The following is a 17,444-nucleotide window of genomic DNA, read 5'->3' on the forward strand; positions in this document are numbered from 1 at the left end:
CACAATAACAGATTGTCCAAGCTAGATCCAAAAGTGCGATAGCTAGAATATTGAAGCATCAAGGGTCTATCGATTGTACAATCTAGTGACATGGAAGGTGGTGGTGATCAACTGTCGATATGTTGTCTTCTAAGAGACTATGCCCTCAAATAGTAGAGTAGCCTTGGGATTAGACTCTAGTGCAGAACCGATTTAGGGTCCAATACTAGACCTAGATTTGAGATTTTAATTCATATCTAGACCCAAATCTAAAGTTCCAAGAATAGAGAAATTTTTATGAAGGAGAAGAAGGCACTTCATCATGTTGATCAAGAAATTGAGGTTCTTTGAGGAGGTGAATGATTATCTTGATTGGAAATCCACAATGGAAACAAAAATGGATTCCTTTGAAAGAAATTTAGGCTCAAGTGTGGGAAAGAGTAATGAAGTCTCACACCTCCATTGGGGGTTTTAAGGTTAAGAAGGAGTTTCAAGGTTCAAAAGGGGTTCAGGGTTAGGAGGAAGTTCTGGGGTTTAGAAGGGGTTCAAGGTTTAGAAGGAGGTTCCAGGGTTTAGAAGGGGTTTCAGGGTTTATAAGGAGGTTCAAGGTTAGAAGGAGGTTCAAGTTAGAAGGGGCATCCAGGGTTCAGAGTAGAGTACATGGTGGAGAACTTGTCTCCTCATAGATCTTAGAGGTCAAGGGTTGAGGAAATACTCTAAGGGGATAAGGGTTTAGGAGAAGCACAAAAGTGGGAGAGAACGAAGGTGTAAGGGCATGGGGGTGGGGTTGGAGGAAAGAGAGGAGAAGGAAGGAGGAGAGGGAGAGGAGAAGTTGCAAGGTTGGAGGAGAGGGGAGAAGGAGACAAGGTTAGGACATGCTTTTGGACATGGAGTGCAAGGGAGCATGGACACTTGGAGATAATCTCGAGACAATTACATAGAAGACCAAATAAAATTGGGCTTCATTCTATCATGGGATACTTATACAAGTTGGAGAGCTTCTCTCTCTACATATGGGAATTGTAGGACTTTCTCTCTCTACATGTAGAACTTGCATCTAGGATGCGCATGTAGAAGTTGCATGTCGGAGTTGCATTTAGGAATCATATGTAGAAGTTGCATGTAGAACATGCATGCAGGACTTGCATGTAGAACATGAATGTAGGATTTGCATGTAGGAATTGTAAGTAGAACTTGCATGCAGAACATGCATGTAGGAGTTGCATGTACGACATGCATGTAGGAACTACATCTATGACTTGCATGTAGAACATGCATGTTGGATTCCTAAGAGAGATTATTCCTAGCCTTATGCAAGTATAAGCAGAGCTTTTGCCACTACTCTACACACGTGTTTAGTGCTAATTGAGTCCACGTTGACACAGAGTTAACATACCCCCAAATCTATTTTATTACCCATCCTCTAGTTATGGCCTATTGTGATCATGGAGTTGGGATGCCATGTGTGTAACCTAGTGGCTATAAAAATTCGGTGTGCCATTTGATCCTGTTGTAATGTGTTTGCACCATACAATGTTGGATCCATTTCCAAGAATCCTATATCCAGTTGAGAAGAGGCAGACATCTATGAATTTTGGAGGGGGTCTCGTTGATGAGGCTATGAACTCTTTTGTCAAATCTTCTTGAGAAGAGGCTTTTGACAGGGGTCTTGTTGCTGAGACTGTGGACTCTATCATCGAATCTTCTTCATCTTTGGGATTTCTTCCTATCCTGCATTCATTTTAGATGGGATTGCAGGCCAGAATCACTAAGCTTGTAGATCATTTGGTATGCAGCGGCGGTGATCATCATGCATGAGGAGATGGCTGTGAACTTTGGCAGTTGTTTGTCAATGTGCAAAGGCTGCGGACTCTTTCATTGAATCTTCTTGAGATTTGGCATAGCTTCTTGTCCTACTTGTGAATCCATTGCATGCTTTGAGAGTGTGAAATGAAAGTGTACTAGTAGAGTTTTTATTGATGCAATTTACTATGTGCCTACTAAGAATTGTGTGAGTACACATGAACTAACAACTAGGTAGGGACAAAGGGTAGCTAAGGCGGCTCTATCATCACCTCTAATCCCTAGGTTGAAATCAATTAGGTCTACCTATGTCTGCAAAAACGTGCATATGCCAGTGAGTCCCCAAATCTTTGATTTTATCCATGTCGGTAGCAATTCCATGTTGAGAGGCGACGTGTCCCAAAACAACTCCGTGGGTGACCATGAACTCACATTTTGTTGGATTTAGGGAGATGCCATACTCCCTTCATTTCAGTAAGAACTGCTTCAGGCACTATAGGTGGGCTTGCTTGTTGGAAGGGATGCACAAGTCATTCAAGAAGACTTATAGAGACTTGTTGAGAAATGATTTGAAAGTGGTGAACATGACTTTTTGGAATGTGGCAGAGGCATTGCATAATCCGAATGGCATGCCTCTGTAAGCAAAGATTCCCCATGCTATTGTAAATGCTATTTTAGATTGACCTTTAGTATCTATTTGCACAGTTGTAGCCACTAAATCCATCTAAGAAGTTATATATTTCTGATCCTGCCACCTTTTCTAATACTATTTTATTACGTTTAGGCACAACCATCTTCTCTAGTTCATCGTACACCATGGTGCCATATTTGCAATTTGTTTGATATGGTCAACGCAAGTCAACGCCATGTCGTGATTTTGTATTGTGAGTCAACAATCCATACCCCAATCATGGAGCACTGATGGTTCTCATAGCCAAGGGCATCTAAGTAAAACTTGACATGAAGTCATAGAGAGATCGAGGAGAGATCCAAGGCCATGAAATGGAGGTAAAAGTGTAGCCCTGCTACCTTTGTGGATACCGCATCCACTATGCCCAAGGGTTTTGTGCATGAATCATCTACAAGGCAGGTGGGAGACCCAATGCGTCATAGAGATCCTTTGATAGAACATTCACACTTGTGCCTCAATCGACAATGGCTTCGAACTCTTCATGTGCTTTATGGATCAAAGGCATGATGTCACTGCTTATTTCATCTCTCTCACCGAATAAGATTGGGATGTCTTTCATTTCTTCTACATGTGGAGGGAGATTTCCTGATTCAACCCATCCCTTGAAACTTGCCCAAAGGTTAGGACGATTTCATAAGATGATTCCATGGGAATGGAGACGGGGCAAGTCAAGATGCCTGAGAGGGCTGCACCCTCCAGCTAGCATCGCAGAGCATTGTACTATGGTCCCATTTGATGGAATAGAGGCTTGATTATGGTGTCGAGACTTGGTGGATCCAAGTCAGGGACTGAATCTTGTGCTTGCTTATATCCTCTTCAACTTGGACTTGTTCATTCTCTAGCCATTGTTGAAGTGTTTGAAATCGAGCCCCATCTCTAATTCAACATTAGCACTTTGTTGATCAACCCCAATGGTGCCTATTGGAACACTAGGCTTAGCCTCATTTTGTTGCAGGGGTTTGGACTTGAGGGGACAATCCATGCAAGCATGGCCGATGCGACGGTTGGAAAGTAGCAGGGCCACCAAATGGGGGAATTTTACGATTTGGTGATTCTCTCCACACGTGTAGCACTCAATTGGTGCTAGAAATGTGTTTGGTCAAACTTGATTCATGTAGACTGGTATCAATCCTTCTACTCATTCCACAGAGTAGACTGGGTACTGTGACACCAAAAATTGATATCTTTTATTTGGAATTAGTGTTGCTTTTCTCTATGTTTGATAAGAGTGTGAGTATCAAGTGATAGCCTAGTCACTCTCAATTATTTCCATTTTCTAAGATATTATGTGGGATTGAGTGGATGAGTGGAATGGATCATTGTAAATGCCATGTGTATGAATGATAAATACCTTGGTATGGGTGAGAGTTATTTGGGTATGGGATATTATGGGGTTTTAGAAAATAGGAAGAGAGTCATATAAAGAGGTGGGTTTCATATCCATGTGTTCTAATAATGTAAGAGAGATCACATGACAAGCATGTGGAAGGCATGTGGCGGACTATTCAGTCAAGATGGATCCTTCTAGAATTCGTATGTGGAATGAGGACGATGTGGACATATGGAAAATAGAGTGTCCCTATGGGCTCCATGTGGGAAGACCCTTGACTCTCTCAATATTTTAAGGCTCATGAGCATCTTTGATGGGACACATATCAAAAAGGACGGATGGTGACATAGGCAACAATTGAAAATGGGTGAAGGAGGGTGAAAAAATCTCTATAAAAGGAGACCTCCTCTCCCTTGTTCAAAATCTCTTCCAACATTAAGCCTCATGATGTTGTAGCTCTAGTCTCCTCAAGCCTCTTCCATGAGACTTCTCTCTCTCCCTCTCGTAGATATTTTCTTATGTAGGCTCTTGAGTCCATATCTCTCTCTAGGTTCATTCCCTTTCCATGAGTAGTCTTGGATCTCCCTAGTATTTTGAGTTGCATTTGAGTAGAGTCTCACTCTATTGGTAATGAAGGTTATTTCAGGTTCTCTCTCTTGAGTGTCTCTCCTCTTTTTGCATTGCTTTGTTCTTCTCTCACTTCCAAAGTCTTTAAAAGTGCTTTCTATTTGGCCGCTCATTGTGCATACATGGTTTATCCATTTCCTAAGCTATGAAGGGAGCTCTTAATTCTCTCCTAGGGGATATATATGGGACTTGGATCATTGATAAATTCTGAGCATGGAGGGATTATTCTCCCAAGTTGACATCAGTAGAAGGAGTAGGTGTTTTTCATGACTGTTTGACACCCTATCAGTGTTTTGCTTATAAGTTTCTGCTCGTTGCTCCAATTTTGACAAAACTTATATCAATGCAAAAATCTCTTCAAGACACAACATTTAATATATTTAGTTTTATGTCAAATAAAAAAGTTATGAGTCTTTGTGTGTGACTATTTATTTTTAAGACAGTTTTTACCCCCTCTAGTAAAATGTCCATAACTTTTCAACCACTTCTCTGTATCTTACGAAACTTATATCATTTCAAGGCACATCATTACATGTAATTGAAACTTTGACATCATGTCTTTGTTATAAGTTATAGGCCTTTGTGTCTGATGATAGTTTGCATAGTGTTTTGAGCTACTTGTAGAGGTATCCATGAAGGAGGTGCAATGTTTCCCTGGAACCTACCCATCTGACCTAATAGGCCCCTTCAAACCCCTTGGTATATATCAGATCATTTCTTATTGAGCCACAAGATCTTCTTTCAACAACGTATTGCTTTTTGCACCAAACCGACTTGGTGAGATTATGGCCTCTGCTGATCCTAAAGTTCCTTCTTCCTATGCTAAACTACAAAATCACTTGAATGTTACCATCTTCATTCTCATCTAAAGAAAGAAGGGGAAGAATGTGTGATGTGGTATCTTAGCATGAGAGTTTCTATTTTAATTCCCTTTTTCTAGCGATAAAGATCTATGTCACTGAGTTTGGAAGCAACATGAAGCTAATAGGTACATGAAGTTTTATTACTCCAACATCATGTCACATGTTTTGGTGGAGACATCGGGTATGTTTGGGATTGGATTCATTTCACCTTATTAAATATTCCCAGGTGTAGAGGATTGCATTTTATGTCTAGTATAGACATGTATTTTCCTATGTGATAAAGGGGATGCCTGGAAGAACTCCATTAGAAGAGATTGCAACCCATCTAAGAGAACTAGAAGATTGTGAAGATGATGCGCAAGCTATTTTCCTAGTCATCATGATCATATCCTATATGTTTACACTCTTGAATATGTTGGTGAATTGATAGCGCCATCAAGCACAATGATAGATTGGGGTTTGATTCATGCATTGGTAATGTTTGTGAAGAAGAGTTGAGTCTTTGGGTGTTTTTTGACTATAACAGTGGAATGGTGATTCTCAATGCTTTCAACTTATTTTGCTATGAAAATGATGAAGAGTAAAATATCTTGAAGCTATTATGTGCACTTCCAATTGTAAGGGGTGATTCTTGAATGCATGTATACGCAATGTTCTCACAGTGCTGGTTGGTCCCTTATTTTTCAAGATTTGGTTAAGGATCACGTTGTGGAGGCTTTTTAACAAGTGGTTACACCGTCAAGCACAATGATAGATTGGGGTTTGATTCATGCATTGGTAGCATGGCGTGAAGAAGAGTTGAATCTTTGGTTGTTTTTTGACTATAACAGTGGAGTGGTGATTCTCAATGCTTTCAACTTATTTTGCTATGAAAATGATGGAGTAAAATATCTTGAAGCTATTATGTGCACTTCCCAATTGTAAGAAGGGTGATTCTTGAATGCATGTATACGCAATGTTCTTATAGTGCTAGTTGGCCCCTTATTTTTCAAGATTTGGTTGAGGATCACATTGTGGAGGGTTTTGAACAAGTGGTTATGCTATCAAGCACAATGATAGATTGGGGTTTGATTCATGCATTGGTAGTGTGGCATGAAGAAGAGTTGAATCTTTGGGTGTTTTTTGACTATAACAGTGGAGTGGTGATTCTCGATGCTTTCAACTTATTTTGCTATGAAAATGATGAAGAGTAAAATATCTTGAAGCTATTATGTGCACTTCCAATTGCTAGAAGGGTGATTCTTGAATGCATGTATACGCAATGTTCTCACAGTGTTGGTTGGCCTCTTATTTTTCAAGATTTGATTGAGGATCACGTTGTGGAGGCTTTTGAACAAGTGGTTATGCATAAGAAGTTGGTCTTGGTATATTATGGCTCTATGGGACCTTGTTTGGATCTTGCTTAGGATATTGTTTGGATCTTGGTGCTTCCTTTTTGTGTTTCATCATGGTGAATATTTTAGTGTTTCAAGGGACCCAAGGGGAAGACCTGAATGCTTATCTTTGAGATTTTTTTCGAGGATGCCAGCTTTCTAGATGATTTATGATGGATCGAGAGATTTTGCACAATTTTCTTGAAGGTGTAGCCTTGAGTTGGCATGAGCCCTTATTAAACTCTACCAAGGAGTACCGGTACCAAGTTGTGGCTATAGTGAAGCTGAGATTTGGGGTAGTGCAGTCGCTAAATGCTTTGATGCTGCAATTGGACTGGTTCTCTCAAGGAGAGGGGGAGATGGTCTTTCCATTGGCAATTTGATATGAAGCTTTGTGGACAAAGTATGAAAGGATAGCTTTACGAGCTATGGCATCTACATCATTGGCCCCTCAAAGTCTCTCAAGGATGGAGAACTTAAAGATGAGAAAATTTGTGATGGATTTGGAGCCTCATCTTTGATCAAAAGTAATCAAGAAATTTCCAACAACATACATGGAGGCACTCCACATTGCGACCAAGAAAGAAGATTCTCTACAAATTGAATCCTCTTTTGTATCTTCACCAGGCGCTTCAACTTCAAACTTGGTGGAGGTCATGGAAACTCCTTAGGTACCAAAGTCCTCAGAGTTAGATCATAATATCTCCCAATTGATGGTAGATTTTGCTGATTTTTGAAATTACATTTGGTTAATGCACGACAATATAGAGCACCCAAGATGAGGATAGGCCTTGAGATAAGAGTGGGGTCACTTGCATAAATGTAATGAAAAAGGTCACTATCACCCTGAGTGTCCTAGATTGAGATAGAAAGAAGAAAAAGAAATATCCTTGATAGAAGCTTCTTCAAGGGTGAGGAAAGAGAGGTAATGATCACTAAATGAGGCCATGGTAAAGCAAAAGAAAAGAAGGAAGTGAGGAAGAAGTAGATGAGGAAGAACAAGTGAGGAAGAAGTAGATGAGGGAAGATTTCAAGAATTCAAAGCCATGGGTGAGAACCAGACATGAATAAAGATCAAAGCCATCGATTAGACAGAGGAGGTGAATATATGTCTCCAATGTTCATGAACTTTTGCAGAAGTAATGGCATTCGAAGACAATTCACATGTGCAGATACTCCTTAGCAGAATGCAAGAGCTAAAAGGAAGAATGGTACTTTAGCAGCAGACAGTGCTAGGCAATGCTCAGTGAGAAGCATCTTCAAAATCACTATTGGATAGAAGCAATTGCTACTGCAAACGACTTGCTTAATCGGCTTCCGAACGTACCGATTTAGGGTATCACCCCTTCTAAAGCATTCACTGGTGGATACAAGCCATGTATTGGGCATCTCCACATATTTGGTTGCATAGCATATGCCCACATACATGATGATCATCGCAAAAAATTGGATGCACAATCACATAAATGCATCATGGTTGGCTATAGTGAAGAAAGCAAAGCACATAAGTTGTATGATCCCATCAACCAAAAGGTCATTATCTCCAGAGATGTCGTCTTTGATGAGGAATCAGAATGGAAAAACTCAAATTCATAGGAGATAGACACACCGATTACACAGTATATATGTAAAATATTTCAATTTTTGCATGCTTCTAATATTAGATGTATCATTTCCTAGGTCTTTTGTCAATAATTATCACATACGGACTAGCAACAACCAAAATAGCTCTACGTGCCTAGTTGAAGATCCTCGAGGACCTCAACACACGGTTGTGAGAAGAGGCCATGATGCATGTGTAGCACTAATTGGAGATATGAGTGTGGGGATGTGGTTATCTATTTGTCGGCATCCATTTTCTCAACCATATGCTAGGCAGCCCCTTCCCTCTGACAGCCCAAACAATTGTTTGTGTCCAATATGCTAGTGTTTGTAATATGATAACTCAACTAGCTATTATGCTCTATCTTGCGGCCACAAATTTCATATTTATTGTCTAGTAGATTACTTGCCGACTGTAAAGCCCAATATCAATGGCATTGTACATGGTGTTGGGCTTAGGAACGTTGTCTCCACCAGGACCATGACTTTCACCTCTTTACAATGTATACATTCACTATGATGGAAATATATGACTTTGTTTTAAGTTACATCTTCTTTCAAGTTTATATCGTTGTAATTATGAATGAATAAAGTAATAAAGTAACTAAAATTTATAGAATAAAGTAGGTTGCAATTCTAAATCAAAAACCGCAACTAAATGGAAAATCATTTAGCATTTGTAAATAAATTTTATTAAACTTACATGTGCATTCCATCCGAATTGGTAAACTAGCATTCCTAAAATAATATGTAGGTTTCTATCTCGCATTAAATGCTAGGACCTAAATGAAAAACATTTCTATTTACCATTGAAATATAAATTTAAGACTAAAGAATAAAGTATTTTTCATAAAAATTGCACAAAAATTAAAAAACTCACCCAGTCATGGATAATTATGTGCGCTATCATAACAAGCTCTCTCTCTCTCTCTCTCTCTCTCTCTCTCTCTCTCTCTCTCTCTCTCTCTCTCTCTTTCTCTCTCTCTCTCTCTCTTCCCCTACCTCCCTCCCTCCCTCCCTCCCTCCCTCTCTCTCTCTCTCTCTCTCTCTCTCTCAATTAAAACTTATCTCGAAAGTCATACAAAAAGAATGTTACATAAGATAAGAAATATCACTTTGCATATGCTTCTTCCGCACATCATCGCATAGGCTTCTATTGCATATGATGGTGAGTGTTATGCTAGTTTGCATGCTCTTGAGCAAATGAACCTTGTCAAGAGCACTACAATTGGCATTACCACCCAAAGGCCTATGCAATGGCGACACGAAAGAATCAAAACTTCAAAGCACAATCCCTAAACACAAGACATTTACAACGCACGATGAGACAATACCATACTGCCACCCATGCGACATCATGCGATGAGACAATACCATATTTTGTCAAGAGCACTACAATTGGCATTACCACCTAGAGGCCTATGCGATGGCAACACGAAAGAATCAAAACTTCAAAGCACAAACCCTAAACACAAGACATTTACAATGCATGATGAGACAATACCATACTGCCACACCCATCAATAGCATGCGATGAGACAATACCATACTGCCACACCCATCAATAGCATTCGATGAGACAATACCTTATAGAGAAAAAAAATTATCCCACCCTAAACCTGCTACTTGCAATCAAAAAACAAGAACACATTTAGAATACAATGAGACATTCAAAACCCACTATCATCATTTTTGCCATCATTGCCACAACAGTTCACTAGTCACTATCCTCATCATGTTTGTCATCAATGTCTTCATCTTCAAACCCATGTGGAAGGCGAATATTATTTCCTTCATCTTTGTTCGATTCATCCTCGCGTAGAAGCTCACACGTGCCACCATTCATCATCTACCATTTCCAAGAAGATGTAGTTTTTGCCAATGCTTGAACTTTGCTCAATGAAAACAACCCCTCCTTGCACCGATACTTGGCTAACTCCTTACAACAATTTGCAAACTCATGGTTTTGGGGATAATATTGTCGCATGACCTTATGAAGGTCATGAATAACAATTGGGATCTCTTTGGGCTTCATATTACACCACTCAGGTTCTAAAAGGTACATTCTTGCATGGGAGGCTACAACACTTGTACTTCCATCACCGTGTGTGCTTACAGCAGACTCTACTCCACTTAGGCTATATCAATAAAAGCCCCTTGCACAATATTTATAGAAAGTCCTTGCTTGGATTTGAGTTGATGTTGAGCTATATACAGGTGCCTTGCTGACATGAGGTCCTCAATTAATACCTTGAATTCTAAGTGGATTTTGTGAAGGGGGCAGGATGGTGGGGAGAATAGGTTCATGCATATCTAGAAATGTTACCAGGTTGGGAAGGAAAAGTTTATGCTGTAGAACATTATGCATAATCAACTAATTAGAGGCAAGTTGGTGAAATGGTGTAAATTAACCCTTTATGTCCCTTGTATGGGGGCTTAGTTGAAGGCATGCACCATTTTTTAACTTGCGAAGGGGGTGTGGAGTTGGATGGAAGGAGCCATCAAGATGGATGGTTTGATTTTCAATGGAAATGGAAAGCAGTCTTTACAAGTGACCCTCAAGGGCTTACTCCAATGGTGGTGAAACTTGGCCCTATGTTAGGGTTGTGGTTCTCCTTGCCATTAGCAAAGTAAGAAATAGAGTGGTGCTTGATAGAGGGATGTTTGTAGGCCTTGGAGAGTCTTCCATTTTAGTCTTGCTAAAGAATATACTCTTGGATATCAGTGTCTCCATAGGGGCCAAGGATTCTCTAGTAAGTCTTTATCTTCATTATTTTCTTGCTCAATCTCTTTAGTCTATGTCAATTTCCATGTAGCAAAGGCCATGATAGTGTGTCCTTGATATGTTGGCCAAATTTTGTATATTGATCTATTTTTTCTAGTTGTGTATGCCTTGTAATTAAAGCCGTCATTTTATTTTCTTTAATTTTGAAAACAAAGTATCTTAATTTGTCTAAGAAATCCTTTAGACTCTCAAAAGTGTAAAGACTTAATGGACCACTCTTGGTAGTATTCGATTTATTCTCAAGAACGACAACCATTAACACATCTTAGTTTGTCCTCAAGAAGAGTCCTTTGACATGTTTTTAGCAATAAAACTATGTACAATTGTATTTCAAGCATCTACTCAACTCTTTTTATCACAAATCATAGTTATGATTTCATCCTTTATATTGACCATGTTCATGTATAAAGCTTTTTCATCTTGCTCATCCTATTCTTCTTTATCATCAATGCTAAATGTAGGGTGTGCAATATGCCATTAAAAATGCCCCAAAGCATCTTAAGAATAAGAAAAATTTCCATGCTAAAGTTTTTGTCATGGGTCAATGCATGATCGGGTGTAGCCAATCGTGAAACTATTTTAGGGGTAGTTTCAGGCTACAACATGATGCCAATTTTGGGCAAATTTGTGCACTTGCTGAGATTTTTCTTGACATAATGATTACCTCACTGGCATAATAATGAGACACAATCTATTAAGACTTCCTGTTATGAACACCATAGAGCTCGACATATGTCACTACACGAGTAGTTCTACCCTCCATTATGTAGTCTTTGTGGTGCATCTTTGTGCATCGGACTGTCCATAGTCTATCATGTCATCTACTTGTAGCTCACCACCTATCATCTACCTAGAGCTTGCCACCTGCCATCTAAGCGTAGCTATTTTGCGCTAATCTAGATTCATGACCACTATGCTAACATTGGCTTGGTGAGGCCACCATACTAGTTCTTAAATTTATTTTAGTGGTGGCGGTAGCTACTCCTGATTAAATCAAAGAAAATGTATTTACCTTAATTGGATGGGTCATGTGAGACCCGCATGGGAGTCCCACAATTGTTCATATATTTTGCATTGAGGGGCCCCCTTCTTAATTTTGTTCTTAGTGTGCCCTCAAATAGGTTTAAAACCAACCCAATGGTTGGACTAGCATGTTGTTATAGTGTAATGAGAGCACAATTAATAGTTTAAAAAAAGTGGTTAAAAGTTAATCCTAAATAAAGGAAAACATATTTCCTTGTGCAACCACCATGCTGTTCTATTTTAGTGCGGGTTGTAGTTAATCCTAAACCAAGGAAAATGTATTTCCTTACAGCCACCATCATGATTCTTTAAACTATTTTAGCAATTAATTCTAAAGTTGCCAAGGAAAATGCATTTCATTATGCAACCACCATGCTAGTTCAGGAAAATGTATTTCCTTGCAACCATCGGGCTAGTTCTTGGAACTATTTTATTGTTGTTTGTATAGTTAATCATAAAAGCAAGGAAAATGTATTTCCTTGTGTACCAATTTCTTGTGCAATGACTGCAACATGCAATGACCGCTACCAACAAAATGACTACTATAATAGTATTATTTATATTAAAGTTTCAAAAGAGATTACACCAGCTGAGTATAACAACAACTCAACTATTGCTGAGAGCAAACCATCCAGCAACTTGCCTACTCATGGCTATGGCTAGTGGATTATTACAGGATGGAGATCCAAGGCAAACAATGGATCCCATGACTTGGGCAACATTATGTAGGAGGGGCATTCGGGTTGCAGCAAAAGATTCAACACAGGGGTGCAAGGGGGCTTTGAGACCATGGAAGGGGGTAGGAGAGGGATTTTCCTAAGTATAGTGAATTGTTTCTCTCCTCCTAAGTCCTTTATATAGCTAGCTTGGAGGACTTGCCAGGCTTTTTCCTTAAATTTCTTATGTCAGTTCATGTGACTCTAGGTGCCTACCATTGTTATGGCCACATAGTCCACTGTTGGATTTTCCTATGATCAGACAATTGCAAGACTGGCAACCCTTAAAGGACACCTTACTGAGATGAGGCGGGAGTAGCAATGGCACATGCAAAGTCCCAATGAAATATTCTAACATCACCCACCTTGCTGTTGGTAGCCTAGCCTAGTGTAGGTGGTCATATACAGCACCGGTTGGCCACTAGTGTATATTTCTCAAACTCCAAATCCCATGACGTGTGATTAGATGGTTGCCATGGGAGACTTTCTTGGTCCATCGAAGCCAATATCATAATAATTCAATGGAAAGAAAGCTAGAAATTTAAAAATTGTAACCATTTTGAATGGCATTATAGCTACAAATTCTAAAATTATAACAATTTGATTTTCTATTGTTCTTACAATCTATTCTAGCTCAATGCTAATTTGAACCTATGAATTAGATTGTCTTGAGCACAGATTCAGTGTTATAATAGTCTAATGCAAGCTAATCTAAGACAGAGAACTTAGATGATCATGATGCTCTCATGCAGGGCTAATGCTCCAAATGAACTTCAATCGTCCACAATCTTAGAGCTGAACAAGATTAGACATTAGTCCATTTCAAGGACAATTCAAGCTACAATGTGGATCTTGAATATTTGAGCCCACAAATTAGATGGTCCTGAGTCTACAATGTCGATCTTTAAAATCTGAGCCAGCATGGTGGTCCATAATCACCACCACAATGGGTGATATGAGCCTGCTCATTGCAAACCCAAACACTTGAGGAAAGGTGGAGGAACAAGATGATAGTAGCGATGATGATGATGAGTCATTGGTGTGGGATAAAAGGTATTATGTGAAACTAGCATACAATTGATTCATTTAGGAGTTGTGGTCATCATCCTGGTGGTTGTAGAAGATAAGTGATATCATTTGGGATTACTAGGGGTTTTTTGGAAATTAATATTTGGGATTTTCTAAAAACCAAGCACGGGGTTATTTGGGATTTACTAAAACAAGCATAGTGGTTATTTGGGATAAGTATACTATTTGAGATTTGCTATTTGGGATTTACATTTTCCCTCATTTGCGATTACTCGGGGTTGTTTGGGATTTACTAAAAGAAGCATGGTGGTTGTTTAGGATTTATTAAAAACAAATAGAGGATTGTTTGGGATTTACTATTTGGGATTTACAAAACAAGCATAGTGGTTGTTTGTGGTTGGGTTTAGTACACGACAACACAAAGTATGCATCATCTTCCTTGTTATGCATGATAACTACAAAGTTATCCCCTCTTCCAAACAGTTTGTGAGGTTATTGAAACACTCCCCAAATTGGGGTGAGTTATCTTTTGTCACTCCAGCTTCACATGAAGGAAAATCTTGAAGGGGCTCTCATCTCATGACCCCCTATGACACATGCACTATATAATTTCTTGTTTTGAGCAGGTGGTTGTTTGAAAACCCTCATATGCTATGCAAGCTACATGTTCCTTTAATAACCTCACAATCGTGCCTACTTCTCCTTTGAAACTCATTTTCACTTCATGGAACACTCAATGCACCACTGTATGTTGATTGCACCCCTATAGAGAGGTTGCTACTATAAGCCATACTACAACATCATGGGCATCATTGAGCTTTACTTGAGAGTATTGTAATTAGTGTTTAAATTGAGCTTGCTAAATAGTAGCACTTGAGAGCATTGTAATTAGTGTTTAAATTGAGCTTGCTAAATAATAGCACCACATCCATCATGTTCACCATGCCATGGCTAGACCCAAAGAGATTCCACATCATGTTTAGACCTGGTTAGGGATTTAAACCTCGAGACAAAGTAGAATCCATGGGCAAATTTGTTGTTGGGGATGGCTGACTCAGGAGAGAGGGTGTGCTCATCGACCCCCTTCTCTCGTGGTAGAGGGTTCGTGTCGTAGGCCTCCTGGGGAAGGTTTGGCAGATCGATCCTAGTATAGAGCAAGATCAGCTGCAGCTATGGCGCCTTTGGCTTTGGGAGGGGTGGGCCCTGTCAGAGCTTGATTGGGACCCAGGTGATTGGAGATGGCCAGAGGTTGTGGCAGGCCAGGGGCCAACCCCTTTCTTCGCTTACAGCACGAAACTAGGTAGGAGAGTTCTCGGGAGGATGCAGAGCCGACCACCCACCCAGTGGCCCAGTTGGTATTCTCATGGTATTTCTAGGCTATTTTTGCAGGCCTTCTGGAAGGCCTTGTGGGAGAGATGGTGGCTGCGGAAGATTTCCTACTTCCTTTGGCTACTCGCCCACAAGGGTCTTCCAGTGGGGAGCTGGTTGCGGCAGATTGGTCAGGATGGACTCTGTCAGATTTGTCATGCGAATGAGGAGTCACCAAAGCACTGCCTGTGGAGCTGCACTCGTGCCCAGGACGTGTGGAGGTGGGTCTTCGGGATCCTTACTCGCACAGCTCCGGAGTTAGGTTTGATCACCTGGGGTGCGTTCTACTGGTGCAGCACCACACCTGGCTATCATCAGTTGTTTGAGGCAGACCCGCAGGACCCTATGTTCCTTATCACACAGGGGACTTGGGGGCCGCTTGAGGGCATCCCGCAGCACTTGGTAGAGGCGGACACAGGATCTCAGGTGAGACAGCCAGTCTAGGAGATTATTAGCAACATCGTCGGATGGCACATTTGGACTTCGCGCTATGCGCAGATCCTCAGCGATACCCCTCTTTCGACTACCCAGGTCATGGCCGACATCTGGAGTGAGATTATCCACACGCTCAGAGGCTAGTGGGACCAGATCTAGGGGGATTCCCGGGCTGGCCGGGAGAAGTGGAGATGCTTCCTCCGAGATTGGGATACGCAGGGCCTCTTCTTCGAGCATACTTCTCGGGGCCTTCAGTGGCGCTACTCACTACCTCTCTAGCTGTTTATCCACACTCGCCTGATCCCTCCGTGAGAGAGAGCTTTTTGTTTCCACTTAGGGCTGTGTCCGATTTGTGAACACAGCCCCGTCAGCTGCAAAACTAACTTTATGTATCTTGGTTTTCGAAGTAATATAATCAGCACTGTTTTTTCGGAAAAAAAAAAAAGAATCCATGGGCAAATTTAAATTAAGAGGTAGCACCATCTGACCAGATCGAATGTTGTTTTACTTTTTCTTATACATGGGGATCATATTTTTTACCCATTTCCAATGCGATAGAAAATCATGATACAAAAATAAGTTGTCATGCTCATGCTCCCTATTATATAAAATGTAGGAATGGTATGTGCATTGCACTAACCTAAACTCTTGGAAGTCAGCAAGAAGATTGGCATCAGCCATAGAAGAATAAGGCAAATGATTGTATGTGATATGCAATAGAGTTGTTATCTCCTTGTCACACCAGTGAGCACTTTGTATCTTATCTTGTTCTTCAAATGAGTAATTTTTTACAAAGTTTGTGACAGAGACAATAGTATCATGGGGTAAATTGGCAAGGCACATCCTGAACTCCTTCCCTTACTAGCTAGCCATGAAATTATAAAGCACATACTCAGCACATATTTTGGGATGGATTGAACCAAGTGATCTAGAAGCTCCCTTGGCTAAGTGTTGTTATATGATAGTAGCCATTTGTTTTTCTCTAATCTTTCAACATTAACATGTTCTCTATTCTAGAGCAATAGGGTTGTCTTCCCTAGTTTCATTTGGGCAGACATCAAATTTCCCCTTCTTCAAACTACGATGCGTGCATGTACCATGAATGCATTCAATGTAGTGCCACTCAAAGTCTCCCTTTGGATAGACCAATGGCTCCCACAAAGACCTTAGGCTGCCAAACTTGGCCTCCAACATGACCAGGTCTCAAGTCATTCATAGCTTGTTGGGCTAGGTCAAAGTCTATGTGTGAAAAGCAACAACATGCATCCTATCTTTGAGTTTCCTTATGTACCAGGGCTTGCAATGCTCAAAGCTCCTTTGCCCAATCAAAATCTTAGGGTCTGGGCCATAAACTTGAGATACACCTCCATCTTCTCAGCTAGCATACACAAACAACCGTAATAATCCCCCTTTTTGCATTACCATAAGGAAAACAAGACAAAACATAGTACGTGCAAAAAACACGGTCTAATTAAACTAATCAAGCTACTAGAAAACAAAACAATTTCAACCACAGGGCTAGTTTTCGACAATCACATATGATCAATCTAATAATTAAACTAATCATTGAAAATAATAATTAAACTAATCAATCTACTACTAAAGAAAAACAATCGGGCTGGTTTAGGACAGTCTTAATTTCAACCACCGGGATGGTGTGTGACCTAAACTAGCTCGATGGATTAGTCTTAATGAAAGGGCCAAGGTAGGTCCCAAAAAGTCCTAAGCCCCCCTCACCTAGGTGGGTTAAGCCCAAAAGTGACCCCACCTCTTACACCTCTTACACAACTCTTTGGGAACCAAAAAATTCAAAATTCAAA

This window comes from Dipteris shenzhenensis, chromosome 32, assembly GCF_047967505.1.
Source record: "Dipteris shenzhenensis isolate YYH24624 ecotype China chromosome 32, Dip_SZ_1.0, whole genome shotgun sequence".
Lineage (NCBI taxonomy): Eukaryota > Viridiplantae > Streptophyta > Polypodiopsida > Gleicheniales > Dipteridaceae > Dipteris > Dipteris shenzhenensis.